Below are 14,153 nucleotides of genomic sequence, written 5' to 3' on the forward strand. Positions count from 1 at the left end.
AAAATCCTGTTCCCATACCTGACTGGCTTATTTCAGTTACAGAAGGAAGTATTAGACCATGGTTAAAGGATTGACTTAAATATGATTGCTGGATTGGAAGGTTTTGACAGTGTGGATGGGTGGCATGGCTATTAATGAAGTAGTGGAATTAAGATTAAGACATCACTTTTGGATTATATAAACAAGTCCTCCTAATATAGATTATCAATTGATATAAAGGTATACTGGAATGGGTAGACTTTTGATATGGATCTGGGATATGATTTACACTGAAATAAGATTGATTATACAGGAAATATCCCCAAAATACTGGAAAGAATGTTGTTTAGTATGATTAAATTTATGTTATAATGGCTGCAATTTGATGCAGCCAAATGGAAAGGGACAAAGGTTTCAGAATAAAGGGATTAAATTATTTTTATGTTAGAACTGGTGGAGTTGGAGAAACTAGGGAAAAGGGGAGAATTGAAGGAATCATTGTGATAATGTACAAGATCTGGGAATAATAGAAGGTTACTTTTTATTCTGATCCAGAATGTAAAACTTTATAAAATATGCAACTTTAGAATGAAATTAATGCTAGGATCAGTACATGCTAACGAAGGATAATAATACTTTATTAAGAGGTAGATGGAGGTGATGGGGAAGTCGTTATACTTTTGTGTTTAATGGTAATTAAGACAACAATCAATATAATTGTGATTGTGATATTATTTTTACATTGTTGTCAAAATTATGAAGAATTTATAGTTTTAAAAAAATCAATAAAATTTATTAAAAAAAAAAAGAGAAATTCCTCAGAGAATTTTTATGTATTTGTCTTTTAAAATCTCCTCTTTAATATCTTGCATAAGGCATTTCTCCCCTTTTTTCCCTTGCTTGCTGTATATTTTGGATGCATTTAAAAAATAAAGCTCATATTTAAAAGAAGAAGCATTTGCCATTTGAAGTATAATTATAAAAAAGGTCCATTTTAGCAAGAGAGTCACTTCAATTTTCCCAGTGGTGGGAAGTCCAAATAATTGGCTATGGTCTTTTCAAAGCCTGTGATTCATTCTGTACCTCAACCATGAATCTTCTTTCCCCAAAATAATAATAATCTGCCTTATTATGGCATATGTGAAAATGTAAGATTGTGATCTTTGCTAGAAAAACACATTCAAACTGGTCTTGGTACTGAGCGAAACTGTAGATGTCGCCAATTACATTTGGGATTGCAGAACAAACCATACCATGGCTTCACGATCAGATGAAAACTTTTTCATTTTGTTGTTTAGCAATGCCAGTTGCCTAGGAAATAATGAAAGAAAGGAGTGGACAGAGAAACCACAAGGAAACATGGGCTAGCGTGGGATGTTCAGTTCTCAGCAGGAAGCTTTTCTTCTTTCTTGTTGCAGTTTCCTCCAAGGCTGTAATTAATAGTGCATGCAAATGGGAACATTTTCCAAACTTTTCTTTACAGAGATGAGTCAACAAAGTGCCAAGAAGTGAAAAGGCAAGGCAGGAGAGCCCGAAGTGTAGGGTTTCAACAGTAGGGTGTGACCTTTAATCCACTACACCACAAGTGTTGCCTGGGTAGTCAGGCAACACTTGTCAACTGGCAGGAGGGCTGTGTGCAGGGATATAGGCAGGGGACACAGATTCTGCTGCGGCATCACATCATTTCCAATAAAAAAGGAAGCCACATAGGTTACTCTAGGAATTGCCAGAAACTCTGTGGTAAAATCATAGAGTTGCTGGTGATTCCTAGAGCTACCTTCCATCACTTCTGGAATTTTACCGGCGTCGTGGGGGGAATCCCTCACTCTGACTGTGGGCTTGGCAGCGCTAACCAACTACTCAGTATGGGCCATTATCATTGAATGCTCCCCCAAGGTATAAGCATTTTTTAAGTACCTAAAAATAGCACTTCAGACAAGGCAGCTTTATTTCTATGACATATGCATACGATACACAGATACCAGGCATACATTCAATGAGACTCTTGTGCCCAAGGGCCATCAATCAACCCTCCAATGTTAGGTTTGATCCCTGTTTGCTGTCTGTACCATTTTTAAGGACCCATGGAAAAATCAGGGATCTTATCCTCAGGGCATAGGGTTTCCAATCTCCAGGTGGGTCCTGGAATTCTCCTGGTATTACACCTGATCTCCAGACTACAGAGGTCATTCCCCTGGAGAAAATGACAGCTTCAAAGGAAAGACTCTAACGTATCACATCCCAGTTGAGCTCCATCCCTTCCCTATGTGCTCCCTAAAATTCCAGGAATTTCCCAAGCCAGAGCTGCTAACCCTATCAGGGCAGCACGAGCAATATATAAATACCCTCTTCTGCTGGCTGTCAGAAGCCATTGCAGACAGGGGCTGCTTAAAATCCCCAGTGCTCTACATGTGCCACCAAAACATCTGAATACTCCCCAAGATGTGTGCCTTTACTTCTGGGCAGGCATGCAGCCTTGGTTAAGAATTGCTGAGTTAGATTGAGGAGACCCAGGTTCAAATCCCCATGCATCCAGGAAGGTCACTAGATCTGCATTCCAATGAAGCACTGTGCGAGGAAGGAGAAATGATGCATACCTATTCTCTCCAGGATCAGAGAAGCATGCCTATTGCTGTGGAACACAGGCAGGATAATGCTGCTGCAGTCGTCTTGTTTGTGGGCTTCCTGGAGGCACCCGGTTGGCTACTGTGTGAACAGACTGCTGGACTTGATGGAACTTGGTCTGATCCAGCATGGCCTTTCTTATGTAATCATTAGCTGCCTTAGTGACTCTTGTAAGGGCAGAGAGGCGGGTTATAAATTTTGTAAATAAATAAGACAAGAAATCCAGGTACCACCTGTCGTTTGGTAAGCTTAACTGATGATGTCACCAGCACACTTCCCCTATTCCTGGTACACCTTTGAAACTTTTAAAAATACTTTTAAACATTAAGGTGAAAGATATATAGTGTAATTAAGAAAAAGCCTCTGTGTGTGCGGGTCAAACACCAAACCAGCATCCAACTTCCTGGTGTGCTGGTCTGTTGTACAAAGTGTAGATCTAGGCTCATACTGTAGATAAAGAACTTGCTGGGATTGTTGTTTATAAATGCCCTGCTTGAAGGTAACATTGTTCTCATGACTCTCTGTACTCAAACACAAAGAAACGCAGATCCCTTAGAGCCAGCGTGGTGTAGCAGTTAAGAGCGGCGGACTCTAATCTGGAGATCCGGGATTAATTCCTCACTCCTCCACATGAGCGGTGGACTCTAAACTGGAGAACCGGGTTCGATTCCCCACTCCTCCACATCAAGCCTGCTGGGCGACCTTGGGCTAGTCACAGTTCTCTCAGAACTCTCTCAGCCCCACTTACCTCACAAGGTGCCTGTTTGTGTGTGTGTGTGGGGGGAGACAATTGTAAGTCACATTGCGTGAAAACGCATGGTCGCTTTAGCCTCCTTTATTCCCTGTTTCAGCCAGGATTCAGCCAGGATCGAACGCACATTTGGCGAAACGCATGCGTTCGATCCTGGCTGAATCCTGGCTGAAACAGGGAATAAAGGAGGCTAAAGTGACCATGCGTTTTCGCCCTTTGAGACTCCTTACGGTAGAGATTAAACTGAGGCTATCATATTTTGGTCATATTATGGGAAGGCAAGAGACACTAGAAAAGACAGTCATGCTAGGAAAAGTTGAGGGCAGCAGGAAAAGAGGAAGAGCCAACAAGAGATGGATTGACTCTATAAAGGAAGCCACAGCCTCCAGTTTGCAAGACCTGAGCAAGGCTGTCAAAGATAGGACATTTTGGAGGATGTTGATTCATAGGGTCACCATGAGTCGGAAGCGACTTGACGGCACTTAACACACTCACACACGGTAGAGAAAAGTGGGGTATAAAAACCAACTCTTTTCTTCTTTTTCAACCATACTGGCTTCAATCAACTCTTGGTGGTAGGATTGCCTTTTGGGGGGAAAATGTAAATGAAAAAGGAAGACCTGCTGATGAGGATTCCACCAAATAATTGTTATAATCTGAAATACAGAATAAAGAATTATTAGTCCTACAAGGCTATGATATTCCAGAATATCTGGTAACTCTAACAGGTTAGAATCTGACAAGCAGCATCCACTCTACTTGATTTATAATGCTTTTGAGAATAAATGAGAAACGAGGAAAGAAAATCACTGCAATCTGGTTTCACATCTGGAAGTTGGTTAATAATGTAAAAAAATTCGGATTAATCAGTTGCCTTTCTCTGAACAATCTTGTGGCTCCTTTAAAAATACTTTCAAAGGTATTTTGGGATTCATCTTCTCATGTTTTATGAACCACAGTTTTAAACTAGTTTGCTTAAAGTGACAACCATGAAATCTAGAGAGACAGATGTGTCTTATGAAAGGGGCTTTTCTGCTTCAAAGAGTTATAAATTAACTCATACCAGCACAAGTAAATTAAGCTTGCATTTCACAAGGATGGAAACAAGTTCTCTTGACCACTACCAGAAGGTGGTGTCTCTCAAATCCAAAAGCATGAAGCAACGGACCTCCCAAATGCCTGAATGTGCCTTCGCTTACGTTGAAATGCTGGGCCCTGTTATGAGGTAAATGTACTATAGGACTAGAGTTGCCAGGTCCCTCTTTGCCACCGGCGGGAGGTTTTGGGGGGCGGAGCCTGAGGAGGGCGGGGTTTGGGGAGGGGAGGGACTTCAATGCCATAGAGTTCAATTGCCAAAGCAGCCATTTTCTCCAGGTGAAGTGATCTCTATCGGCTGGAGATCAGTTGTAATAGCAGGAGATCACCAGCTAGTACCTGGAGGTTGGCAACCCTGTTTAGGACCCAAATTATTACAGTAACGCATACAACAGCGCAGTCCTAAACAGAGTTACACTCTTCAAAGTCCATTGACTTTGATAGACTGAAGAACACATGAACACACATGAAGCTGCCTTCTACCGAATCAGACCCTTGCTCCATCAAAGTCGGTATTGTCTAATCAAACCGGCAGCAGCTCTCCAGGGACTCAGGCAGGGGTCTTTCACATCACCTACTTGCCCTGTCCCTTTAACTGGAGATGCGGGGGATTGAACCTGGGACCTTCTGCATCCCAAGCAGAGGCTCTACCACTGAGGCACAGCCCCTCTCCAAGGAAGGGCACTGCTCTGTTTGGAATCACACTGCAAATGTTCTATTTCCGAGCTTTTCTGATAATCAGCGCAACTTGGGCTACAAGGGTACCAAATCTTACCTTTCCAAATGGCCTAGAAATACCATAACCATTTTTTGGGTGGGGTATACTTCTTCCCTTGTGGTTTTAGATGTCAGTCTGCAGATGTCACCATTTTGGACTTTTCTGTGGTAAACATCATGTCTTGGAATAGGTGTGTGCTAGGTGGTATATGGATACTTACCTCCCCCCTGCTTAGGGTTTCCAATCTCCAGGTGGTGGCTGGAGATCTCCTGTTGTTACAACTGATCTCCAGGCAACAGAGATCAATTCACCTGGAGAAAATGGCTACTTTCGAAGGTGAACTCTATTATACCCCACTGAAGTCTTTCATCTCCCCAAACCCTCCCCTCCTCAGGCTCCAATCTCCAAATATTTCCCAACCTGGAGCTGGCAACCCTACCGCTGCTAGATCTAGAGTTGGTTATGCAAAGGTGTCCAGGAAGGCAGCTGTTCCAGGGACGAGTCTCTGGCAGGGAGGCTCAGGAGCAGATTTTGGAGTTCTCTGTTCTGCTCTGCATTCAGATCCAAGATGGAGTTCAGGTCCACTTCCCTTCTCCGGGTCCAGGTGCTGTGTGCCATTCACAGGTCCCTGCTGGCTTCGTACAGCGATGTCCAGTGGGGTGTCTGGGGTGCTCCTGTGTCGGAGTGTGGTGCTGTCTCTCTCCATGCCTCACCTGCCATTCAGCAACAGTCCCAATGTACAGACATGAGAGTCCAAGGGTGTCCATATTACAGGGGGTATAAAAGGGTATTGTTACACTGTGTCTTCTATAAGGTTTGTATCTCTGGTCCCCGGGATTAAATTAGCCCTGCCTGACCAAGTGACATTTATGTCATATCTTGCCCTAGTAACAAATGAGTTTGACTCTCCTGCTCTAGCGTCTTCAGGCGGTCACCTGGAAGTGACGTGTTGCTAGTTCAGGTGGGAAATACCTGGAGATTTGGGGGGTGGAGCCTGAGAAGGGCTGGGTTTGGGGAGGGGCGGGACTTCCATGGGGCATAATGCCATCAAGTCCACCTTCCAAAGTGGCCATTTTCTCCAGGCCAACTTATCTCTGTCGCCTGGCAATCACTTGTAATAGTGGGAGGTCCTCAGCCACCACCTGGAAGTTGGTAACCCTGTGTATAGCTTTGACTTTAGAATTGGGATTCTGAGGGATGGGAGAGCCTCACCCAAGGCTACACAGAGAGTGCACGGCAGCGGTAACACTTGAACTCAGCTCCAAGGCCACCAGTGTTTCCCTTTTAATCACACTGGCTGTCCCTGAGTCCTGTGGCGTTATGAGAAGAAGCACAGCCTAAACAATTATAAGCAGAATTGTAGTCTTTGCATAATGCAGGCTTTCACGTTGCCTTGGCTAAGGATTTTATTATATTTGGAGGACAGCATCTGCACTGCCCTGAACGGCAAGGAGATCGAGAGCAGAAGCAACCGCTTTAGTGGCTGCCAGACTGCATTTATCCTCTTTCAATGGGTGGAGAAGCCACTGTCATAAGATCATAAGAAAGGCCATGCTGGATCAGACCAACGTCCATCAAGTCCAGCCGTTGGTTCACATAGTGGCCTAACCAGGTGCCTCTAGGAAGCCCACAAACAAGATGACTGCAGCAGCATCCTGCCTGTGTTCCACAGCACCTAATGTTATAGGCCTGCTCCTCTGATACTAGAGAGAATTTGTGTGTGTGTAAAGTCGCAGCCGACTTATGGTGACCCCTTTTGAGGTTTTCATGGCAAGAGACGAACAGAGGTGGTTTGCCAGTGCCTTCCTCTGCACGGCAACCCTGGTATTCCTTGGTGGTCTCCCATCCAAATACTAACCAGGGCTGACCCTGCTTAGCTTCCGAGATCTGACGAGATCGGGCTGTACCATGCTGCCTTCCCTCCCTAGAGAGAATAGGTATGCATAATAGCTGTGTCCCGGGACGAGCCCCTCTCAGGGCTGCCCGGGCTTTAGCCAGCCCCCAACCCACCCGGCGGAGCGAAGGCCACTCACCTCGGGGGGGGGGGGGAGCCGGGCGGCGAGGAAGCCAGGCCCTTGGGGGACAGACCCGGTGCCGGCTTCTCAACCCTGTCTTCCTCCCCAGGGTCCGAACAAGGCAAGGCGGAAGCGCAGCCCCCAGGAGATGGCGGCCTCGTGCGCTTGTCCCCAGCACCGGACGCGGTGCGAGGGGTGCGCGCCGCCCTGCCCCGCTCAACAGCTGGGCGTCGGGCGAGCGCGGGCGGGGCAGGAGAGAGGGCGCCGACCCGAGGCCTCACCGGCAGCCACGTGACCCAACCGCCGCCCTTATAAGGGACTTCCGGGGGCGGGTCTGGGAGAAGAAGGGGCGGGACCTCTCTGGCCTGGAGGAGATATAAGGCCAGAGGGGAGCCTCGTCGAGAGGATAGCAGGAGGAGGTTGGGAGAGAGGGAGCTGTCTCCCGTCATCCTGGCTGTTTCCAAGCGGGAGACCAGCTCAGATTCCCCCTCGGACTGGTCCGAAGCCGAGGAGGCTCCTCCGGCCGGGCCTTTCCCCAGGGCAGAGACCCCGAAGGCGAAGGCGGCGCCCGGGAGGCGTGACAAGCATAAGAAAGGTCATGCTGGATCAGACCAAGGTCCATCAAGTCCAGCAGGCTGTTCCCACAGTGGCCAACATGGTACCTTTAGGAATCCAACAAACAAGAGGACTGCAGCAGCATCCTGCCTGTGTTCCACAGCACCTAATATAATAGGCATGCTCCTCTGATCCTGGAGAGAATAGGTATGCATCATGACTAGTATCCATTTTTATTAGTAGCCATGGATAGCCCTCTCCTCCATGAAAATGTCACTCCCCTCTTAAAGCCTTCCAAGTTGGCAGCCATCACCACATCCTGGGGCAGGGAGTTCCACAATTTAACTATGCATTGATGCATTGTATGAAGAAATACTTCCTTTTATCTGTTTTGAATCTCTCACCCTCCAGCTTCAGCAGATGACCCCGCATTCTAGTATTATGAGAGCGGGAGAAAAGCTTTCACTGTCAGAAACAAGTCTCTGCAATTTAAACAGAGTTTGCTCTGTCCCTTTTCCCCACAGGGTTGTCACTTGTGAAACTAAAGGCCTTTAGAAAGCAACTCTGCATTCATAGAATTTGGAGGTTGTCTTCTCCTCCCCCAAGGGAGTTGTAACTAGTTATTCCTGTACATAAGCAGAAGCAATCTGGGAACCAGACGTGTCCATGTGAGTCACTGCTGGCAGGATGGCATGCGCTTTTTTTATTTCAATGGTTTTTATTTTTCATTGCAATAATTCAAATCATTGTTAGGCACGCTGCAGGCTGCCAAAGGAGCACAAGAACACTCTACCCATCAAGAACTCTTCTGGTCGATAAAAACAGGAAATGAGAATGAGAAGCTATTGTAGCTCTTCAGTGTGTTTAATGGGGCTTCAAAAGCAAAAGGATTGATGTCTCTTTCCCTGCAAGGGTGGAATGGCCCTTTTAACTTACCAAGAAGGTTTCTGGTGGGCTGTTGCTCTGGGAGGGTCACTGGAGGTAGGGTTGCCAACCTCCAGGTATTAGCTGGAGATCTCTTGCTATTACAACTGATCTCCTGCCGATAGAGATCAGTTCCCCTGGAGAAAATGGCTGCTTTGGCAATTGGACTCCATGGCATTGAAGTCCCTACCCTCCTCAAACCCCGCCCTCCTCAGGCTCCACTCCAAAAACCTCTCGCCAGTGGCAAAGAGGGACCTGGCAACCCTGAGAGCTTGAGAACTTTAAGATGATGGCATCCTGCAGGCTGAGGGGGTATTGTCCACTCTACCTAGGGTGGCCCACTTTTAAACTGGTCCCTCTAGCTGGCCATTCAATATCAGCTTGCTCTTCAAGCAATTATCTGTTGGCAGTATTTAACTTCATGCCACAAAGTGATTCCATTACTCATTTCCACACATTCAGCCTCTATAAAATTGAAACAAGGCTTTAAAAAAAAAAAATCTTGGCTGCTTGGTAACCCTGACTTGACTACCTGATTCTACTGTGTGGGTAGAAGAGATTTTTAGAAAGAAGCTTTTCTCCCTCTCTCATAATACTAGAACATGGGGTCATCTGCTGAAGCTGGAGGGTAAGAGATTCTAAACAAATCAAAGGAAGTATTTCTTCACACAACGCATAGTTAAATTGTGGAACTTCCTGCCTCAGGATGGGGTGATGGCTGCCAACTTGGAAGGATTTAAGAGGGGAGTGGGCACGTTCATGGGGGAGAGGGCTATTCATGGCTGCTAGTAAAAATGGATATTAGTCATGATGCTTACCTATTCTCTCCAGGATCAGAGGAGCATGCCTAATATATTGGGTGCTTTGGAACACAGGTAGGACAATGCTGCTGCAGTTGTCTTGTTTGTGGGCTTCCTAGAGGCCACTGTGTGAACAGCCTGCTGGACTTGATGGACCTTGGTCTGATCCAGCATGGCCTTTCTTATGTTCTTAAGAGCTTCCAGGTCTCTTGCCATGGCAGAAGACCTTCCGCCCAGCTGCCTGGGCCGGCAGCCACAATTTGGCCGAGGGGTGGGGGTGGGAATAGGCATTGTGCCTATTTTTTTAACCACAGAGTTTTAGGGAAACCCTAGGGAGTTGTGCCAAGAAGTCAAAATAAAAAAAAAATTACAAAAGGAAAGGAGGGAGGGAGAACAGCCTCAGTAGAAGCCTGGTTTTAAAAATATGTTAACAATGCAAAGGGCTCAGCCCATTCATAGGAACATCATGTACTGCAGTTCTTCACCTCACACCCCCAGTATTCTTGACTCTTGGCATATCTTCTAACAAATAACACAGATGCAGGGGCATCCGTCAGTAACATCTGCCTGTCACCACTCATGTCCCTGGAACGATTACTCAACGATGACTAATCTATGAACAATTTTAAGATTCCAGCCTTGACATAAACTACAGCTAGACCTGCAGTTCAGTACAATACATTTTGCCTGACATTCATTTGAGATGGGACAGGGGACCCTGTTCTCAAAGGCCCTTAAGATCCTGCAGCCGGAGGGACAACAGCCTTACCTACCTGTAGAGGAAGCTTCTTAACAAAAGCACCAGGGGCTGCGGCTCAGTGGTAGAGCATCTGCTTGGCATGCAGAAGGTCCCAGGTTCAATCCCCGGCATCTCCAGTTAAAGGGACCAGGCAAGTAGGTGATGGGAAAGACCTCTCCTGAGACCCTGGAGAGTCGCTGCCGGTCTGAGTAGACAATATTGACCTTGATGGACTGAGGGTCTGACTCAGTATAAGGCAGCTTCATGTGTTCATGCTTTTGTGGGGAGGGGTTATGGCTCAGTGGTAGAGCGTCCGCTTGGCATGCAGAAGGTCCCAGGCCCAATCCCTGGCATCTCCAGTTAAAGGGACTAGGCAAGTAGGTGATGTGAAAGACCTCAGCCTGAGACCCCGGAGAGCAGCTGCCATCAATACTGACTTTGATGGACCAGGGGTCTGATTCAGTATAAGGCAGCTTCATGTGTCCTTCTGAAAACATAGAATTCTTAGAGTCCAGTCTTGGGCATATTTACTCAGAAGTCCCATGCTGATAGGGTTGCCTGGTCCCCCCTCTCCTCCAGCAGGAGGTTTTTGTGTCACATGTTGTTGCACGCACATTGGATCCCCGCTCCGAATTGCCCACCAATCCAAGATACCTGGCAACCCTAACAATGCACTTTCAACCCACTCTCTATGCACTTTAGCGATCGTTTGCCATTTCACACAGTAAAACCCAGCTGCAGAGTGCATAGAAAGTGGACTGAAAGTGCATTCTTCAGCATGTGTGAAAGTGCCTTAATGCACTTCCAATACACTCCAGCCATCATTTGCAACTGGATTTCTCTGTTTCACACAGGAAAATCCAATTGCAAACAATGACTGAAGAGCACTGGAAGTGTCCAATGGGTGTGAAAGCAGCCTTTGTCCACGTACTTCTAGGGAAGTGTGTATGCTATTGCCACTCTAATACTTTGAACTAATACTTTCCAGGTATAAGTGTAGCTTCAGTTATAATTTGGGGAAGGGGACACTGCCTTGGAGCAAAATTAAACGTTAAATTTAACCTGGAGTATGCAGCCTATGGCTGTAGAGCCAAAGTTGGCTCAATTGCAGAACCAACTATGGCTCTTAAAAAAAGAAAAAAGAAAATACAGTCTCTAAGTTAAGATATATTGGAGGGGTCAGGGGGGATGCTAGAAGGGAATGGCAGGCAAAGATTTTTATGAGACCCTCTTTGAAATGCTTTACAGGAAGAGAAATGATAGAGCTGAACAGTTGCCAGTAATCCAAAGTGCGAACCATATGCAGGTTTATGGCAGTGCACTAAAATAACTGCACAGGATGCTCATGTGTATATTTATTATTTATAGTGAGATCTCTTTTGTGCCAATTCCTAATAAAGAAGAAGAAGAAGAAGAAGAGTAGGAGTTTGTTTTTATACGCCGACTTTCACTACCACTTAAGGGGGAAATCAAACCGGCTTACAATCATGTTCCCCTCCCCACACACACAACAAACACCCTGTGAGGTAGGTGAGGCTGAGAGAGTGTGACTAGCCCAAGGTCACCCAGCTGGCTTCATGTGTGGGAGTGGGGAAACAAATCTAGTTCAACAGATAAGCGTCCGCCACTCATGTGGAGGAGTGGGGAATCAAACCCGGTTCTCCAGGTCAGAGTCCATTGCTCCAAACCACCGCTCTTAACCACCACACTGGCTCTCTCACAACAGCTCACAACAGCCAGTGTTTGGGCTGCGGATTGTTGATCAACAGATCAATTGACAGTAATGTTAAGATATATATTTTCAATTCTGCAAAAGGTCTTTCTTTTATTGGCTCTTTGTTGATCGCTCACCCTGAATTTCGATGGAGTGTGGTTCTTCAGTTTTGTAAAGGTCTCTGAGCCCTGCACTAAACACAGGGGCTGCCATTCGCTGAATCCATATTCCCCCCCAATGACATTTGCGACGGATCGAAGGGAGACTTGGATTTTTGTCAGGGAAATTAGGTCTGTCAGAAATTTGATGGCACACAGGCTTGTAGTAAAAGTTCAAAGCAACAGGATTGTATTTCTAACAGAAAGGCAGGGTGAGGATTTAGACAGGCAAACTTGGATTTCAGAAAGGTATTAGGATATTCCACAAACAAACAGAGAGAGTAGGCACTTCACAATAAAATATATTTACACAAGAGAGGTTTAGTTCTTCTAGATGGTATGGCTAAATTCACTTCAGGATGCTAGATCTTTTTTTCACTGAGAGGGTTGTTGTTTTTTTGGTTTATCATAGAATCATAGCGTTGGAAGGGACCACCAGGGTCATCTAGTCCAACCCCCTGCAGCACAATGCAGGAAATTCACAACTACCCCCCCCCACACCCCTAGTGACCAGAAGATGGCCAAGATGCCCTCCCTCTCATCAGTTTGTCAGTTTCTTGTTTAGATTTCACTTGAGTTGGCTTTAAAACACACTCCATTTTCAGTTTCTGGAGTAAGGAACTACACGACGCCCTTCACTAGTTTGACACCTAAACTGGACTGGGATTACTCAGGACTCTAGAGACTAACAGCCCATTCCTGAGGGGGAGGGCTGAGCCCGTGGCTGGAGGCAGGGCAGTTGTGCTGCTTCCGAAGGATAATTCGGGGGGGCCCCTCTGAAGCCAGCACTTTGCCTTTCCCTGCGAGCCCCATGGAACCGCTCCAGATGCAAAGGGGGCATTCCCGGCCTGAAGGGGGGTTAGGAAGCCACCTAAAGGCAGCTCCGCCCCCGGAATGCCCCGGGAACTCCCCCTGGGATGACGGCGCACAGAGGTGTGCCGTCAAGACACCGGTGGAAAGCCGAGCCGGCACCCCAGGGCCATGCTGCCACAGCAGTGCAGGGAGGCCAGCGTGAGTGCCCCAATGCCGGCGTCCATGCCACCGTCACTGGCAAAAGTGGCATGGGCACCAGCACAAGCGGCCTGGACGCTGGCACGGGCCCTTGTGTGCCTCCAGAGAACCTTCACCCTCCCAGCTCAGGAATGGGCTGTAATTCTCAACCTTACTTAGGGATCACTCGATACACCCGAAATGACTTCCCTCTCCCTGGTTTTTGAGAACTCTCTTTTTTCTCAGAGCTAACTCCCGCTGCCCAAAACCCAGACGCCCTCTATTTGCTCTGAGTTAACGTCCTTATGACCCAGTTGCTGATTCTCTATTAATCAAACAACTTAAAATAGCTTCTCAGAGCTCCGTCCCTCCTGAACTCTGGAGCTGAACTGACCCTCTCGCTGGCTGAGAGCTGAAGGTCCCCCTTTCGCTAGCCTCTCCCAGGACACTTTTTAGCTGTCAATCAGCTACCTCTAAGGCAAGAACAGCTTCCTGGTTTCTATTGCCTTCTTCACAACTTATGTGAGTCCTAATGATGTTCAGTGTTTCTGTGAGGCAACCTCTGGCGGGTAGAAAAGGCATGTATAATCAAAAGAAAGCCCCGAAGCAGACAGCGGGGGTGACTGTGGGGAAACATCCCTGCATAAAAGGCCTAGGACTTTGATGTCCCCTCCATTCACCATGGTGTAGTGGTTAAGAACGGTGGTTTGGAGCGCTGGAGTCTGATCTGGAGAACCAAGTTTGATTCCCCACTCCTCCACATGAATGGCGGAGGCTAATCTGGTGAACTGGATTTGTTTCCCCACTGCTACACACGAAGCCAGCTGGGTGACCTTGGGCTAGTCACTCTCTCTCGGCCTCACCTACCTCACAGGGTGTCTGTTGTGGGGAGGGGAAGGGAAGGTGATTGTAAGCTGGTTTGATTCTCCCTTAAGTGGCAGAGAAAGCTGGCATATAAAAACCAACTCTTCTTCTTCTTCAATAGTAAAAAAAGGGAGACGCCTGGAATGAGCATTTTACTTACTGGGCATTCAAAATGAACAATGTGAAAATAAAAATTAGATCAGTTCTGAGAAAGTCCTCCAAGTTC

This window comes from Euleptes europaea, chromosome 2 (genome assembly GCF_029931775.1).
Source record: "Euleptes europaea isolate rEulEur1 chromosome 2, rEulEur1.hap1, whole genome shotgun sequence".
In the NCBI taxonomy this organism is placed as follows: domain Eukaryota; kingdom Metazoa; phylum Chordata; class Lepidosauria; order Squamata; family Sphaerodactylidae; genus Euleptes; species Euleptes europaea.